This window comes from Oryctolagus cuniculus, unplaced genomic scaffold (genome assembly GCF_964237555.1).
Source record: "Oryctolagus cuniculus unplaced genomic scaffold, mOryCun1.1 SCAFFOLD_57, whole genome shotgun sequence".
Taxonomy (NCBI): Eukaryota; Metazoa; Chordata; class Mammalia; order Lagomorpha; family Leporidae; genus Oryctolagus; species Oryctolagus cuniculus.
In genome coordinates, this window is record NW_027208388.1 from 89279 (window position 1) to 106879 (window position 17601).

Consider the following 17601-nt stretch of genomic DNA (forward strand, 5'->3'; position numbering starts at 1 on the left):
GTATTTTGATTAAAATGAATGAGTGATTTGACATAATCACTTATAAAGTGAGAAGCACAAATACAGGTTTCCAGTGAAAAAGAGTCCATGTAATTTTCACTTAAAGAGAATATAAAGATAATGCCAGACTTAGATGTAAAATCTAAGGCATTCATTCTCACAGAAGTGGTACAGTTGACATATAAGAATGAGGGCCTCTTCCTGTTTTGCACCCTACATGCCTTACTTGGCTCATGTTAGTCTGAGTCTTCATCATAACAATTATTCTGCCAGTGAGTCACAGCTGTGCCCTAACCAACAGATATCAACAGATATGAACCTTAACCCTGGGAAAGACTCTTTCTTGGGTATTCTACCTCAGTCATCCTTATATCTGCCAATCTAATGACATTTAAATGACCTGTCTTTATTAGTCACCAATTGTTTGTAAGTGTATTTGTATTACAGATAATTTTATATAAAACTTTCTCAGTTCAAGTTACTAGTGTTTTCTCTCTGTTCATTAGATATTGATTGTTACAGAATTCATCCAAGGAACTAGGCCTATATAGATGGAGTATAGGGATTAGTTTGGCCCTGTATTTTAGCCATCCCTTAATTCTTTGTTGCAAAGATCTGTTCCATTCTTTTTACTAATCCTTTGGACTTAACTATAGTGCAGAGTCTGTGACAATGAGATGTTGGTATTAGAAGTCTGTGACCTGCAGTGACATAAAAATGAAACAAGTTGTGGTAGATTCTGATCTAGCGGCAAGTAAAACACATGACTTGGAAGCCAAATAGTGGCTGTGTTTGATTATGGCCGTAATGATCATTCACAAGGACTCTTGTATAGGTGGATTCATTTGCCTGTTGGGCACATACAAAAAAATATTGACAGGGGCTTGCACTGTGACATAGTAAGTTCACTGCCTGTAGTGCCAGCATCCTTCACGGGTGCCAGTTTGAGTCCCAGCTGCTCTACTTACAATACAGCACTCTGCTATACCCTGGAAAATATGTAGAAGATAGACTAAGACCATGGGCCCCTGCACCTACATGGGAGACCAGGAAATAGCCCTTGGCTTCTGCCTTTGGATTGGCTCTGCTCCTGCTATTGTGACCATTTGGGAAATGAACCAGCAGGGAGAAGACTCTCTCTCTCTCCCTCTCCCTCTCTCTCTCTCTCTCTTTTTTTCTCTGCCTCTGCTGCTCTGTAACTCAGACTTTCAAGTAAATAAATCTTTAAAAATATAAAACAAACATTGACAAGTTCACACTCTAAACTCAGCTTAAGCCACAGCCTGAGAAACAGAAATTTTTCATTAAAATTTTAGAAGAGTCTCCCATTTTCTGTAGTCACTGGATTGAAATTGCTAAACACACACACACACACACACACACACACTTATTCAGGTTGCTGAATTATGATGACAGTTGAATTCCCAACCTTCCATGTTTTGCATTTGAAATTTATGGAGACTGTTGGTAAAGAGTGAGATATTGGCATTTGTAAATAGCACATCTTGTTTGGACCCGGATGATACTCACCGTATAAAACCATCCAATCACTTAGGGATCCCCTTACCAGAAGTAATTTACAGTCCAGAGTCCAAGAGAACAGCTTTCCTCTGAAAACTCAAGCATCATCTGGAGTGGTATCTTCAAAAAGGGATTATCATTGGCTTTCTGGCCCAATAGAACCATTCTGTTGCAACTAGATCTATTGGTGTGCAATGTAGCATAATACAGGATGCAGGCACATATTGTGACCCAGGATGAAGTAACTTCTTTACTACAGTTGTTATCCAGGGAAATCATAAAAGTGCACACTGGCTGGCTTACATAATAGAAATCTGTTTTTTCACAGTACTGGTAGTTAGAAGTCCAAGATAAAAGTATCAACAGGTCTGGTTCCTTCCAAGGCCTCCTTCTTTGATTTGAAGATGGTCACATTCTTGCTGTATGTTCACTTGTTCTTTCCTTTGTGTGTGAACATACCTGATCCTTTTGTCCTAATCTTTTTCTTTTGTAAGAACATCAGTCCTTGGAGGAGAGTTCACTGAAATAGGCTCACGTATATCATTCATTCCTTTAATGGTCTTATTACCAAATAAATTTATATTCAAGGTACTAGGGTTTAGCTTCTTCAAATTATGAATTTTTAAGGTATACTTTCTCCCCTAACACACACAAAGAAGAACTGTGGGAGCAGAGTGATAACTGTTGTAATTGAATATTTTTGTGCTATTTAACTTTTACAAATGTGTTGATGGAATCAAACAGGAATTGAGTGATAATATCAGAGAGTATAAAACAGGAACAAACAAACTTAAATGAAATTCCAATGAAAAACAACCACACTGAATGGGGGAAAACATATCCAAGTAAACTTTTATATGTTATTGTGATTTTGATACCTCAGTATAAAGACAGATAAAACTATAAATAGACAATGAGTTCTACTATGTTTAATTTCCACAGAAGTGTGGATTAGCATCCTGCTACTACATGTGTATATATTCTAGAATTGATGAAATTATAAGATTAAGATTAAAATATGATTTAGACTAAAATAAGTGCTGTAATCCTTTCACCTACATCTTATTTTCTGGATATTCTTCATTGCAAGGAAACAGGTTTATAGTGCGATGATTTCTTCCAGACTGGAAGAAAGAGACTAGTATTTAGAAATGACATTGGAACATTTAATCATGCCAATAAAATGGAAATGATTAGATTAATGGAGAGAATTCAAAAGGATATAGAAACCAGCTTGAATTTCTCCTACTGGTCAAATACAGGGGTCGCATATTTAAATAGTAGTACATTTTAATTTGTTAAGTAAAATAAAATTATATGAGCTTCTATTGTTATAAAAGTGAATAAATAGGTGTGGGAGAAGGGAACACTTTTATTAAAGTTGGACTACTACTGTTATCAGGTTAAACTGCTGCCCGCAATGCAGCATCCCATATGGGTACAGATGGGAATCTTGGCTGCTCTACTTCTAATCAAGCTCCCTAATGATGTGCCTAGGAATGCAGTGGAATGGCCATCTACATGGGCCCCTGCACTCATATGACAGACCCAGATGAGGCTCCTGGCTTCTGGTTATGGCCTCACTCAGCCCTGGCTTTTGTGTCCATTTGAAGAGTGAACCAGCAGTTGGAAGTCTCCTCTTACTCCCCCCTCTCTGTAACTGTGCCTTTCAGATAAAGTAAATCAATCTTTTAAAAAATAAATTATAATAACAACCAGTTAATACTAACAAAATAATGGGATTTGTAAAAACAGTCATTTAGAAAACATGCTGGTAATAACAGAGCCAAACAATAATTATCAATAAATACTAAAATGGGTGGCTGAAATTTTCCTCATAATTTAACTACAGTTTCAAAGTATCTCACCACAATTTATTACAAATAGACAACTATCAATTTCACAGTAGAGACACATGGTAGATATCACCTTAAGAAATTATGAAATTAACATCTCCAAAGATAGAGCAAGTCAGCATCATGTATCTCCTGACCCAATGTGCTGAGAAGGACACAATATCACTTCTGGGGTGGTTCTGCCACAAAATCACAACCTGAATGTGGTGTAGAGAATCACAAGGCAAATCCAAGTTAACTGGCTTATCCAGTTAATGAAAGAAAAAGAAAGACAACAATTCTTCCAGGTTGAAAAAGGTTAGAAATATGGTAAATAAATTCAATGTGTGATGCTAAACGGGAACAGGGGTGGTACATGGAAGAGAGTAAACTGCTGTAAAGGACGTTACTGGGATGAGTGGAAAACTCAAATATAGAGTTTGGGGATAAGTAACACTAGTATCAAACTGTTATAGCTTCTTAATTACTGTATTATGAATTAAGAGAATACTCTTGTTCTTAGAAAATGTTATATAGTGAACTGTTTAAGGGGAAAGTTTGCAATTCACATCCAAACAATAGAGATAAAACAAGTATAGGGTGTTTGTGTGTGATGTGCATGTAGAGAGAACAAGCAATTTCAGGGATTAACTTGTAAATCTGAGTAATGGGTATCCAAGAACACTTGATACTATTCTTATAATTTATTAAAGTTTCATTAAAATTTAAAATTTACAGAAACAATGCACACTCCTAAATCATTCTCATGTTAAATTTTATGAAACTAAATGGGAATACATACTAGATAAAAATGAATTGAAAATGAGAACCATATATATCAAAAATTGAAAAAAGAAATGATTGATAAAAGAATAATAAAATTGAACACCTCTAAATAAAGAAAACCAGGGCCAGTGCTGTGGCATAAAAGGTTTCACTGCCACCTGAAGTGTGAGCATCCCTAATGAGTGCCAATTTATGACCTGGCTGCTTCACTTCTGATCCAGCTGCTTATTAAGGTGCTTGAGAAGGCAGCTGATGGCCCAAGTCCTTGGGCCACTGCCCCCAAGTAGCAAACCTGTGAGAAGCTTGCCTGGCCTGGCCACAATCATTGCAGCCATTTGGGGAATGAACCAGCAAGATGGAAGATCTCTTAATTCCTCCTTCCCTTTCTCTCTCTCTCAACTCTGCCTTTCAAATAAATATTTTAAAAAATAAGATTAATAAACCCAATTTGAATTTGATTCTGCGATGAAAGAATATCTAAAAAGTGGAAAGTTAGCTAAGATAAAAAAGTAGAAAATAAAAAAGTAAGGCTCAGTAACCCAAAGCTAGCTTTTGAGAAGAAAGAATACCACTGAAGAACCTGTAAAATATATGCAAACACATGGAGACAGAACAGCACACTCCTGAAGGAACATGAGTCACAGAAGAAATCAAAAGGGAAATAAACAATTCTGGAGACAAAGACAAAAATACAACATATCAAAACCTATGGATGTAGCAAAAGCAGTGTTTAAAGGGAAGTTCATAGCAATTAAAGCCTACATCAAGAATTTAGAAAGGCATCAAATAAAAAATCTATCAAAAAACAATAACAAAGCAAACCCCAAATTAGGAGGAGGAAAGAAATAATTAAAATTACAGGAGAAATCAGCACATGTGAAACAAAAAGAAAACCCTAAAAAACTCAGTCAAAAATTTTTTTAACAGGCAGAGTGGACAGAGATAGAGAGAGACAGGGAGAAAGGTCTTCCTTTACCATTGGTTCACCCTCCAATGGCTGCTGCGGTCAGCATTCTGATCCAAAGCCAGGAGCCAGGTGCTTCTCCTGGTTTCCCATGCGGGTGCAGGGTCTGAGGACTTGGGCCATCCTCCACTGCACTCCCGGGCCACAGCGGAGAGCTGGACTGGAAGAGGGGCAACCGGGACAGAATCCAGCACCCCAACCGGGACTAGAACCCGGTGTGCTGGTGCCACAGGCAGAGGATTAGCCTATTGAGCCACGGTGCTGGCCGTCAAATATTTTTTGAAAATAAAAAAAAATGATACATCATTGGCAGAACTAACCAAAAAAGAGGGGTAAGATTCAAATCTATAAAATCAGAGATGAAAAAGAAGTAATAATGGACATCAGTGAAATAAAAAGAATCATCAGGAGATACAAATATATGTCAACACACTGGGAAATCTAAAAGAAATGACTGGACTCCTGGACATATAAAACCTACCAAAATTGAGATATGAAGTCATGGGAACCTAAACAGAATAACAATCAAGACAGAGATTGAATTTTTTAATCACTGTTGATTTTTTCTTTGATTTCTCAAGTTTAGTGCACATGAAATACACATTAGTTTGTCCAGTTCCCTTGTATATATTTGTCAGGCTATTATTGCTCCTACATTATTGTGCACTGCTAATTCCAGTAATCAAGATATAGGTTATATATTAAGCATATTTCTTTTCAATGCTTATCTTTTTTATATAAAGATTTATTTATTTACTTGAAAGTCAGATTTACACAGAGAGAGAAGGAGAGGCAGAGAGAGAGAGAGAGAGGGGTCTTCCATCTGCTGGTTCACTCTCCAGATGGTCACAACAGCCAGAGCTGCACTGATCTGAATCCAGGAGCCAGAAGCCTCTTCCAGGTCTTCCATATGGGTGCAGGGGCCCAAGCACTTGGGCAATCCTCTACTGATTTCTTAGGTCATAGCAGAGAGCCAGATTGGAAGTGCAGCAGCCAGGACCTGAACCAGTGGCCATATGGGAAGCCAGCACTGCAGGTCGTGGCTTTACCCCCTATGCCACAGTGACAGCCTTCCATTGTTTATCTTTTATTTCTATGTCATGTATACATCAATGATGTTGTAGTGTAAGCCAATCTTAGTACAGAGAACAAAAGCCCAATATAGTTAACTTTTTCATTGTGTCTTCATCAATTGGATGAAAATTCTGTAAATTTTCTTTTTTAAAAATATTTTATTTATTTATTTGAGAGGTAGAGTTACAGACAGTCAGAGGGAGTGACAGAGATAAAAGTCTTCCATCCACTGGTTCACTCCCTAAATGGCCACAAAGGCTGGAGTTGAGCTGATCCAAAGCCAGGAACCAGGAGCTTCTTCCAGGTCTCTTATGTGGGTGCAGGGTCCCAAGCACTTGGGCCATCTTCTACTGCTTTCCCAAGCCATCAGTAGGGAGCTGGGTTGGAAGTAGAGCAGCTGGAACTCAAACTGGTACCGATACAGGATGCCAGCACCTCAGGCCTAGCACCAAACCCTAGAGTCTAATTTTTAAAAGGTGAGAGAAGCTGGTGTGTAAGGGTACCCACTACATAATGTCAACCATAGCACATGTGGAACAGGCAAAGCCATGCAGATACAAAAAGACCAGGAGTTCCCAGGGTTGCACTGGCAGAGCCCGGGGGTGCCCAGATCAGTGATGCCATCATCCTGTGTGCTCCTGTATGGGTACACCTGTTGCTGTTTGCTTTTCAAAGCCCACTGAGCTTGCAGCACCAAGCAGGATGTGCAGATGGACCATGGACATGCCCAGGTCTGGGTGCTGGCTTAGCAGCAGCAGCAAGCATACACTCTTAATCATGACAACTGGGAAACTGGGCAGTGCAAACACCCCTTTTTACGCAGTTTTTAAGCCTCTGGAAGTTGCTGGGGAAGTTTGTTAATTTAAAAAACCAACATAATGAAGCCTGTTGAGTCTGTTGAGCCCAGGGTGTCAGGTGCACATTGCTGGCAATGCTGCCATTCTACATGAGCTTCTTCTGGATGAAACAGCCTCCAGCAGTTCCTATTGGTGCTGCTGTTCCAGGGCTCTCCATGTGGCCAGCTCACCCCATGGAGCTCATATTTCCTCCACTCGGAGTGTCCATTTCCCTCTGCACTATCCCCAGTTGTGGCAGTCTCATCACTCCACAGACTCCCTGTGCTCTGCAGGTGTCTCAATCAGAGGACAGCATGGCTCACTGTCCTGCTTTGGGTGTGGTCTAGGCCTGCATCCACACTTGAACAAGTTCATGTCATTAGAGGAGATTGTGTCCTTCCCTGTGTTGTGTGTGTGTGTGGTGCAGGGGAGGTTGAGTGATGACCGCAGCAGACAGCAGACATCACTGAATACAAGGATGACTCCTGTGGGCAAGGCAGCTGGGAACAGCACAGGCAGTGAGGAGCAGGCCTCAGGACACCGGTGCATTTACAGATCAAAGACAGACGAGAACCAAATGCTCCCTGGTGCAGCATGCAAGACGCTTTCTCGTTGGGCTTTAGGTGTCCACAGGTTACCTGTGCTCATTGTGCCTTTAACACACAGTCACCCTGTGACTGGCATTGAGTTAGGGGATCTCACACTCCATGGGTGTGGTGGGCTGTGTGCCCTCACACACAAAGCTTAGTTTACTGACTCAAAATCATTGATAAAGTCACTCAATCCACATCCACTGAAGATTGGACAAGCTTTCCTTCCCTTTCGTTTGCCGTAAGTGATGGCTGTCTCACTGTAGTTCCAGCACAGTGGCCCCAGTCTCCTGTAAAGTGTTCTTGGGACCCATGCCCCTCACCATGACAGGGAGCTCTGGGGAGGGTCTGAGGCCTGGCACCAGAACTCACTGGGGAATCTCTGCCTGGAGCTCAGTCCCTGCTGCTGAAAACATGTAAGGAAGGCAGGGCCCCCTGGAGATGAGAGCTGAGACTCCATGCCTGCCAGTTTCTCCAAAAATCCCATGGGCTCTAATTACTTAAAGCCTAGCACATCAATTCCTCTAATAAGAGGAATAAAGCAAGAGAAGTTTTAACATTATTGTCACCATTATACATCTTTTTTTTAACTCTGGGTGAAAGTTAAATCTCCTCTTGTCCATGGATGTTTCTGAAATTGTGGAAACTGACAATGTAAAATCACAGGTCACTCTTGTAAGGAGACCAGGATAGGAAGCTGCTCCTCATTCCCCCCCTCCCTGGCCTGGGTCAGAGGGAGGTGGCCTAATTCCCTACAGTCAGAGGGAGGTGGCCCAACACCTGCATCTGAGCAGGGACTGACCAGCCTCTACAGCCTGAGCCCTGCTGCATGCCTGCCTCTGTCCTGAGAGGAGATTCTGGGTCAGTCACAATTAGTTTTCATTGAAAGATCCCTTTCTTCCAACATCACTGTGCCAAGGGTTTCTTATTTTTGTTTTGTTTCATTTGTTTGAAAAGTAGAGTAACAGAGAGAAAGAGTTCTTCCATCTGCTGATTCACTCCCCAAATGGCTACACCAGTTGAGTCTAAGCCAGGAACCTGGAACTCCATCTGGGTCTCCTATATGAGTTCCAGGGTCCCAAATACTTGGGCCATCTTCTGCTGCCTTCCCATGTGCACTAGCAGAGAGCTGCCTCAGAAGTACAGCAGCCTGGACTCCAACTGGCACTCCCATATGGGATACCAGTGTTTCAGGTGGTGGCTCAACATGCTGTCTACAACACTAGGCCCAAGATTTTTTGCTCCTAAAATTCCCTTTCTTCTCCAGTTATGATAGATGTGAAGCTTTGGGCAGAACATGAACTGGCAGAGGTATAGTGAGAAAAACAGCAGAGGATGAGGGAGCAGTTCTGGCAGCCTGGCTCCCCTGCCGTCTTTTCTGACAGCCATTGCTGTTTGCTGCATCGACACTGAATGAGATGGCTGCAAGTCTCTAGAAAATGGAATCAAAAGATGGGTTTACCTGGGCGCAGAAAATGTTTGAAATCCAAGCTTAGAGGGCATGAAACCATCCATGGAAATGTGTTATGAAGAACCGTGTCTGCAACAAGACCTATGCGAGGGTCAGTGACAGTGATCACGACTGACCCTGCTGGTTGTGTCCTCTCAACCTTGTCCGTGTCTCTTTCCTTGCAGGGCAGCAGGCTTCCTCTCCCTGAACACACTCTGCAAGGGGGCAGCTGTGCCAGGGAACCTGGTCTTTGGCTCCCTAGTGGGCATTGCCAAGGATTCCCCATCCTGCTGGTGTCCACTGCAACCATCTGAGGGGACTCATGGGACTGCACCTGCTGGACACAGAGAACCAGGTCCTGATGGGGACTCATGGGACTGCACCTGCTGGACACAGAGAACCAGGTCCTGATGTGAGTGGAAAGCTGCATTTCATCACATTTAGTGAGGTGACCCAGTGCCTGACACCACTCTGGCTGTGACCAGAAACCTCACTGCATCTCCTCCTTCCCCTGCCATGTGACCACACAGGTGTCCTCTGTCCTCTTCTCCTTCACTGGCTGCTCCTGCCTCCCAAACACCAAGATGCTCACTGGAGGGTCCTGGCCAGACCACCCCTGAGGCTCTGCTCAGACATGGCAGAGTCAGCCCTGGGTCAATTTAGCACAGTATATAAGCTAGCCACTTATTTATTACTATGTTTGTGCTGAGAGGGTTATTTTCCCCCAACAGAATGATGTTTCCTGTCTACTGCCAGGACAGCCAGCAACTCCTGTTGTGACAGCAGGGCTCTTCAGAGAAAGCCACTTGGGCCCAACCAAGGCTGGGTGGGGCTTTTTCAGGCAAGCTGGTTCAGAGGAAGGTCAGGCTTAGCCAGAATCTGCAGGAGCTGCCTTAGCAGGGTGTGTCAGAACATCCAAGGAAGCTTCTGAGAAGTGGGAGGAATGAGGGCTGTGCAGTCATCTGGGGCCAGGACCTGTCGTTCAGACAGCTGGAAAATCAGATCATCGAGAGAGGCCTGCCTTGATTTCCTGACCTCACTGCAGCCAGGGTCTCACCAGAGGGCAGTCAGGGAAGGACGCTGCCTCACAAAGCTGAGTGCCTCTCCCAAAAGCCTGGGTCCCCAAGCTGGCTCTTGGCCAGAGGCTGTGGTGCAGATGGGAGAAGCTCACACCCAGAGCCTTGTGAAAATACAGAATGGCACCCAGCCCCCACCCAACCCTGTTTTGGTGAAAGTCACCTGTAGCCTCTTGGCCAGTGTCCCCAGACACATCCTGTCCCTGTAGCTTCCTCTGGGCTGGCACCCCTAACCCTGTGCTCCCAGCTCTGTGCAGCCACAGCCCCCAGGGGGACAGACAGGAGCAGAGACAGCATCTCTGCTCAGCCCCCAGCTGCTCTGCTTACCTCTGGGGTCTGCCTGGAGCACATGACCTCCTACTGCCAGATCTGGCTTGCGTGCACAATGTTGAATCTGAAGCTCTCGCTGCCACTTGCAGAATGAACAGCAGTGGGGGGTATGTGTGGAGAGCTGCTGTTTAAACCTTACTTCTGGGGCTGGCACTGTGGCGTAGCAGGTAAAGCTGCCGCCTACAGTGCTGGCACCCCATATGGGTGCCTGTGTGAGACCAGCTGCTCCACTTCCGATCCAGCTCTCTGCTGTGGCCTGGGAAAGCAATAGAAGATGGCCCAAGTCCTTGGGCTCCTGCACTCATGTGGGACACCCAGAGGAAGCTCCTGGCTTCTGGTTCTGGATCTGCCCAGCTCCAAGCATTGCAGTCATTTGGGGAGTAAACCAAAAGATGGAAGACGTCTCTCTCGGGCTGCACCTCTATCTGTTTTTTATTTCTTTATTTTTTTATTTATTTTATTTATTTTTTGACAGGCAGAGTGGACAGTGAGAGAGAGACATAGAGAAAGGTCTTCCTTTGCCATTGGTTCACCCTCCAATGGCCGTCGCAGCTGGCACGCTGCGGCCGGCGCACCGCGCTGATCCGATGGCAGGAGCCAGGTATTTATGCTGGTCTCCCATGGGGTGCAGGGCCCAAGCACTTGGGCCATCCTCCACCACTCCCTGGCCACAGCAGAGAGCTGGCCTGGAAGAGGGGCAACCAGGACAGAATCCGGAGCCCCGACTGGGACTAGAACCCGGTGTGCCGGCGCCGCAAGGCGGAGGATTGGCCTAGTGAGCCACAGCGCCGGCTCTGTTTTTTAAATAACTGTAACTCTGTTTTTCAAATAAATAAAACAAATCTTTGAAAAACCTTAGTCCTCTCTAAGCCTTTGGAGGTGACCCTTTCTACGTAGTATAACTTGGTTACAGCCAGGGCCTCTGTTTCCACCCACACTGTCACAGAGGCCCCACCCCTTCCTTCAGGCCCCTGCAGATACCCTGGCTCCATGGGCAGCCTCTTCCACCACTGGGAGACATCAGTCACCTCCCTCCCTAATGCAGGCCTGGAGGAGAGGGGAGATGACTGGGGGTGAGGGAGTGAGGCTCCCTGGAGCAGAACATCAGGAAATTGAAACCAAGAACTTAGAAGGTGACAGGAAAGAGGGCCACCTGTTAAGACTGGACAGAATCTATCAAGACAGCAACAGAGCAGCTTAAGAACCCAACCTTTCACTCCCCTTCCTCCTGTCATTGCTGACCAGAGGCTGCAGTAAAGGGACCCAAGAAGGTGCCTGCCTGTTGCTCCCTCTCTGGGCTCATTCCTCACACAGCCACCTGGATCAGTCTTCTTAAGGGAGTAACACAGACTTGTCTAAGCCAAATCCAGCCTTGCATGGTGGGCTGTGGGTCTCCCCCGCCTCACAGACAGAACCAGGTAAGTCCATGGAGCCACTCTCCCCAGTCTGCTGTGGCACACAGCTCTGCCTTCTCCCACAAGGTCTCCCAAGCTGCAGGGCATGGCTACCCAGAACCACATCCGTGTGCAGGGTTGCATCAGCAGGGGATAGCCAGAAGAAGCCTGCTTTCTGAGGCTGACATTCTTGTTACCTGACCAAGCCCCCAGATGACCAAGGACAGGTCTGTTCTCATCTCTGGGCAATACAGGGTCACAACCCATCTTGGCCCCCTTTTCTCTACCTTTCTTGCATTGTCCACCAACTCAATTGTCTGAGCACTCAGAGAGTTCCCTAAGCGTGCAGTGTGACCTGCCTGGCTCATTTTGGGTTTAGCAGATTATGGTTAGGCCTGAGGTCAGTGAGCAGCTGTTCCTGGGTCAGTGTGGCCCTGGGCAGCAGATATGCAGCCAGCACCTCATCTGACCTGCAGTGAGAAAACATGAGAGGCTGTGCACAGATGCACAGCTAGGGGACAGCTGCACACACCTGCTCCTCTGCTGTCAGTGAAACCTTCCCCACTGCTCTTGGAATCAACCATAGTGCCCCCCAGACCCCTGATGGTCCCTGAGTTTTCTCCAGGTGGTGTTATTGGGGAGACAGCAACAATCAGTCTTAATCAGCCCAGTTACCTGCAGTACTGCTGCCTGGGTGACCTCTCAGAGCCCTGACAGAGAGATGAGATCGAGGGGTTTGGAGTTCTACCCCCAAGCATGGTGAGACCCATCTCTTGCTGGGAGAATGAAGTCACTGACATCTCTGATCCTTGCTTTCCCCATCTGTGCAGGAAGCCTGGGAGTGTATCCTTCTGCAGGACTCCCATAGGTTTCCATGAGGTAGTCCCATCTGCTAATCACTCTGATTCTGGACTCATCCCGACAAGCACTCGGTGAGTTTAGCTATAAACAGAAGCCCTCAGAACTGCCTGTCAATGTGGTTCCCAAGTTGTGTGCAGACTCCCCAGGAGCCTGAACTCCATCTCAGGTCAGTACTACTCCACGTTCACCTGCCTCTCCAGGACACTGTCCCACAGTGCTAATGCATGTGGTTAGAAGACTATGTTCATAGCACTGGAACAGAGAAAACTCCCCTCCCTCTCTGCTCCCCATCTTCCTGAAACCAGCATCACCAGGCCCTGGCCACCCAGAACCTAGTCCTCAGTGGTCCCGTCCACATTGGCAAATGTTCATTCATTTTTAGATCTCACAAAAAGAAGAGTTAGGGTTTGCATTGACAACCCATGCTATGGCTGGTCTGCAGAGATGGAGACAGTGGGCAGTGGGAAAAGAAATGTGATGGCTGGGGGGTGGATCGAGACCCTGGGGAATTCCCAGTGAGGGGGTATGGGTACTGTGTTGACCCTCCCAACCCTGTGGTCACACTCAGTGTGCAACACAGGACCCTTTCCAATGCTCTCCATCACCAAACCAGAATCCAGGGCTCTAGGTTTTCTGTTTAATATGTAGACTTCACCAACTTCCTAGTCCGATACATGCCTGGCCATACACTGCCAGCTCCAAGGCCAGTGATCCACAGAGATGGCAGCCAGCCTGTGGAGGAGGGACATGCTGGTCATGTGTCAGGCAGCCAGGGAGAGTGTCACACTCAGTATGCTGGGAGAGGGACCATGTGCTTTCCCCAGCAAGGATGAGCCTGGAGCAGAGTTCCTTCATACTCTGCAGGATGCAGGCAGCAGGGTCCATGCCTCCTGCCCCTGGTGGACATGCAGAGGTGTTCCTAGGAACAACTCTGCCCCTCCATGTGACTGCTCTTCCAAGGTGCCCCTCTCCAAGCCCAACCAGGGAGCAGGCAGAGCTGCGAGGCCCCCTCCAGAGCCCAGCCAGCTCCTTCCTGATGTTGAGAGTTTGCAACAGAGTGAAATTGTCCTTGCAGGCACCCTGATCTGCTTTTGCCTTCCATCCTGGAGAAGCCAGCTGGAATACAGACCCTGACAGCCATGTGGCAAGGGTGCTCTCGGCTCTTGGCTGAAGCTGGGCATGGTTTGTGGAAAGTGTCTTCAAGCCACACAGGACCCATGAAGATCTGGGCAGTGGGAAGGCAGAGCAGAGAAGCATGGTTTCTGTGACCAGCTCTCCCCCACTGACAAACACACCTCCTCCAGGCAGTCCACCATAACTCTCTTTCCCTTCTTCTTGCTGTTGCCATACACAAGTGAGACCAAGTCTTGCTGAGCCCTTGGACCTGGATAAGGTGCAGGTTCATGCCCATGGTGAGGGGTGGGATCTGAGAGGGGTCCAGAGTGGCTTCTCGTAGCCAAGGAGTCCCCAGCCAGTTTCAGGTCTGAAGACAGCACTGCTCAGGTTTGCAGTGGGCCCCACCTGGTGCTGGAGCCTGGGGACCTTCCTCACATCTCCCCATCACCCATAAAGCAGGAGTGCCCAGGACCCAGAGACAGGAGGCAGCCCTGTGCCCTCAGCTTACACTCAGGGCTCAGACCAATGGCCTGCCTTAGCACAGGTGTGCAGAGTACCTGAGAGCCTTCAGGTAAAGGTGAAGGGGTGGGAGTCCCTGAGGCCAGTGATGGCTGGGCTGCATGACAGTGGGCTCATCAGAGAGGATTGTTGATGATCTGACAATTTTGAGAGCCAGTTGAGAATTACAGCCATTTTTGAAATTGAATCTAAAGTTATATTTAAATGTTTATATATCTATTGTGAGAAAAAGTTAATATATATTCAGAAAACTTCTTGCTACTGATTTTGTTGCCTTCTGCTGATGCACCCTTTGGGGTCCTCATGAGAGGCCTGTGTGGTAGCCAAGGCACCATGGGTCCACATGAGCTGCAGGTCAGGCCGTGGCCACCCTGGGCAGTAGCTCAGCATCCACCAGACCCTTTATAAGCCCTGAGCAGTACTAGGCCTCCAGACACCTAGAGCTGGACCTCTGGGATTAGGCATCCTGGGTGTGGGGTTGCCACAGCCTGTGAGCCAGAGGGAGAGCAGATGTTGCTGACTCAGCATGCAGTCAACTGTCAGTCCATAGGGGCCTTCTCACTGCCCTTGTGCCCGCAGGCCAGGGAAGGACAGAAAGGAAACCAGATTTACAAGGGGCAGCAATAGAGGTAAAGAAGAAAAACTGAGAGGTGTGTGGAAGACTGTGGGAGATTTCATTTAAAGAAAAAAGGCATGGCCAATAGTGTCCATTAGACTGACAAGACATGAATTCTTTAGTAAGTTTGAGATGCAGCTATTTCATAGCATGTGTTAGTGGGTTGGGGAGGGCTTGATTGCAATATGATGGTGACTCAAAGATGTGTGAGCGATGTGTGTATAGAGATGTCTTCTGTAGGTGACTCATTTTTTTACATAATGATAAAGGTTACTAATTCACCAAAAGTTCATAACTATTCCAAACATTATGTATCTAATAATAGAGCTTCAAATTACATGAAGCAAAAAAGATCTAATAGAAATTTAAGAAGAAATTTAAGAAGAAATAGTTAAACCATGATCATAGTTGGAAATTTCAACATCCCACTCTCAAATTGATTAAAAACTGGACAAAGTAAAAGTGGATATGGAAGACTTGAATGACATGATTAACAATTTGACCTGATACTTACAGGACTCTTTACCCAATAAAAGGTAAATTATTTCAATTATTTCTTGAAAAGTAGACATGAAAAAAGGGAAACTAAATTATATAGTAGTCAGAGGTGCTGAGAACAGGCATAAAACATCCACCATAAGGACAGCACTAAATACAAACAAATCAGTTAATAATCCATATAGCTATAATGAACAGAATGCACAAACAACAGTTTACATATAAGTTGATATTTTTCTTCAATTTTTATATAAGGGGAACCAATTTCATGCATTTCACATATATTCAATTTTAAGAGCATGATGTTACTTCCTACCCTACCATTTTTCCCTCACTCCCAGCTTCCCTCCTCTGTATTATTTTTCTTTTAAATTTTCACAATGGCATAATTTAAATTTATTTTGTAATCACAAGCTTAACGTTTCATTAAATAAAGGATTCAATAAATACTAAGTAGAAAAACAATTGCTCTTCAGGAGTATAGATTAGGGCTATAAAAATAATTGAATCTCAGATTAACAAATATGCACCTATGAATTACTTTTTGTACTCTGTATATTAGTTACTACAGATCAGGGAAACATGATATTTGTGTTTTATGAACTTCTTTATTTCACTAAGCATAATGGTCTTGTATTGCATCATTTTTGTTGCAAAAGAAAAGATTTTATTATTTTCAATGGATGAGTGGTATTCCATCACCTATACATACAATTTCTTTATCCAGTCGTCAGTTGATTGATATCTGGGGTTAATTCCACATCTTATCTATTTTGAGCTGAGCTGGAATAAACATGAGGGGTACAGAAAACTTTCATATGTTGATTCATTTCCAGTGGGTAAATTCCTGGGAGTGGGATAAGTGGGTCATATGCTAGATCTATTTTCAGTTTTCTGAGGATTCCTCTTTCTTCTTACATTCCTATCAAAAGTGCATCAGGGTAACTTTTCCCCACATCTTCACCAGCATTTGTTATTTTTTACACTTAAAATAGACATATCTGTTATGCTAAAGATAATATTTTCATTTTCCCCAAACACTAAAATAGCACACAATGTAAGTTGATATATGCACTAAAAACCCTGTCTAAATGGTTGATTTTAATCTCACTTCTTGAGTCCTTAAAAACTGACACTTTCCTTTTTTCAAAAGATTTATTTATTTATTTCAGGGTCAGAGTTACATAGAGGGAGAGGCAGAGAGAACTGGGACTCGAACCGGCCCCTACTTGGATGCCAGTGCCGCAGATGGAGCCTTAACCCACTACACCACAGCGCTGACCCCTTACACTGCTCTTAAATGACCTTTATTAAAGTTATCCACGAACAACCAAAGGAAAAGCCTTAGAGAGCTGTGCCTGTGGGATTTGCAGGAGGGCGGAGCTCAGTGTATCCTGGGCCAGATGGGAAAAGGAGTGGGGTTCCACTTTCCTTTAGTGCAGCTGTGTGTGGAATGAGAAGGTCATGCCAAGGTGGCCACTGGCAAGCGAGCCTCAGTTACTCAGGAATGGCTTTGAAACCCACCTGGCAATGGAAACTGCCTGGCAACAGGCTGTGATTGGATGGGTTTGGAAACTGCCTGGCAACAGGCTGTGATTGGTTGGGGCATAGACCGCCCCTTGACCAGATTGGCTGGTCTTGGCTATATAAGATGTTGTACCAACTGAAATAAACGAGTCTGCGGGCTGCTTGCCTCAAGCCTGCTTTCACCCGACTCCCGGGGTCTATGTGGTGACTCCACGCCTCTTGCCCCCACCACGCTCCTCCTCTCAGAAACAAATCCACTGCAACATTGTTGAGAAATCAACTGCAGCACAGCTGAACTGCAGGAACTTCAAGGGCCAGGCTCCCGGTCACAGAGCAGCAGCTGGCCAGGCCGGGGGTGGGTGGGGATGGCATGGGGTTCCTGCCCTGACCCACCATTGCCTACCACCTGTTGTTCACTGAGGGCTACAGCCCAGCCCCAAAGCCACAGTCCACCTTGCTAACCTACTGTGCCCACGCACTATGGAGTTTGCAGTGGTACACGGCCCTGGCCTGGATGGTGGGCTGCGGCCACCGGGGGCCTCCGTCAGGACTGCCCCAGCCTCTATCCTGTTCTGGCACTTGTGGCCTTTGGGCCACCACACTCTCTC

At 45.4% G+C, this 17601-nt stretch overlaps 1 long non-coding RNA gene across 1 annotated transcript in view; it reads left to right on the plus strand.

Moving 5' to 3' along the window:
• The window catches only part of LOC138848390 (uncharacterized), a 54174-nt gene extending 36932 nt beyond the window's left edge, over positions 1 to 17242 (plus strand). Inside the window, exons 2-3 of the long non-coding RNA XR_011386150.1 lie at positions 9242 to 9468; positions 9788 to 17242. This is a non-coding gene — a long non-coding RNA (uncharacterized lncRNA). The remainder of the gene's footprint in view (positions 1 to 9241; positions 9469 to 9787) is intronic.
• Positions 17243 to 17601: the final 359 nt, after the last annotated feature.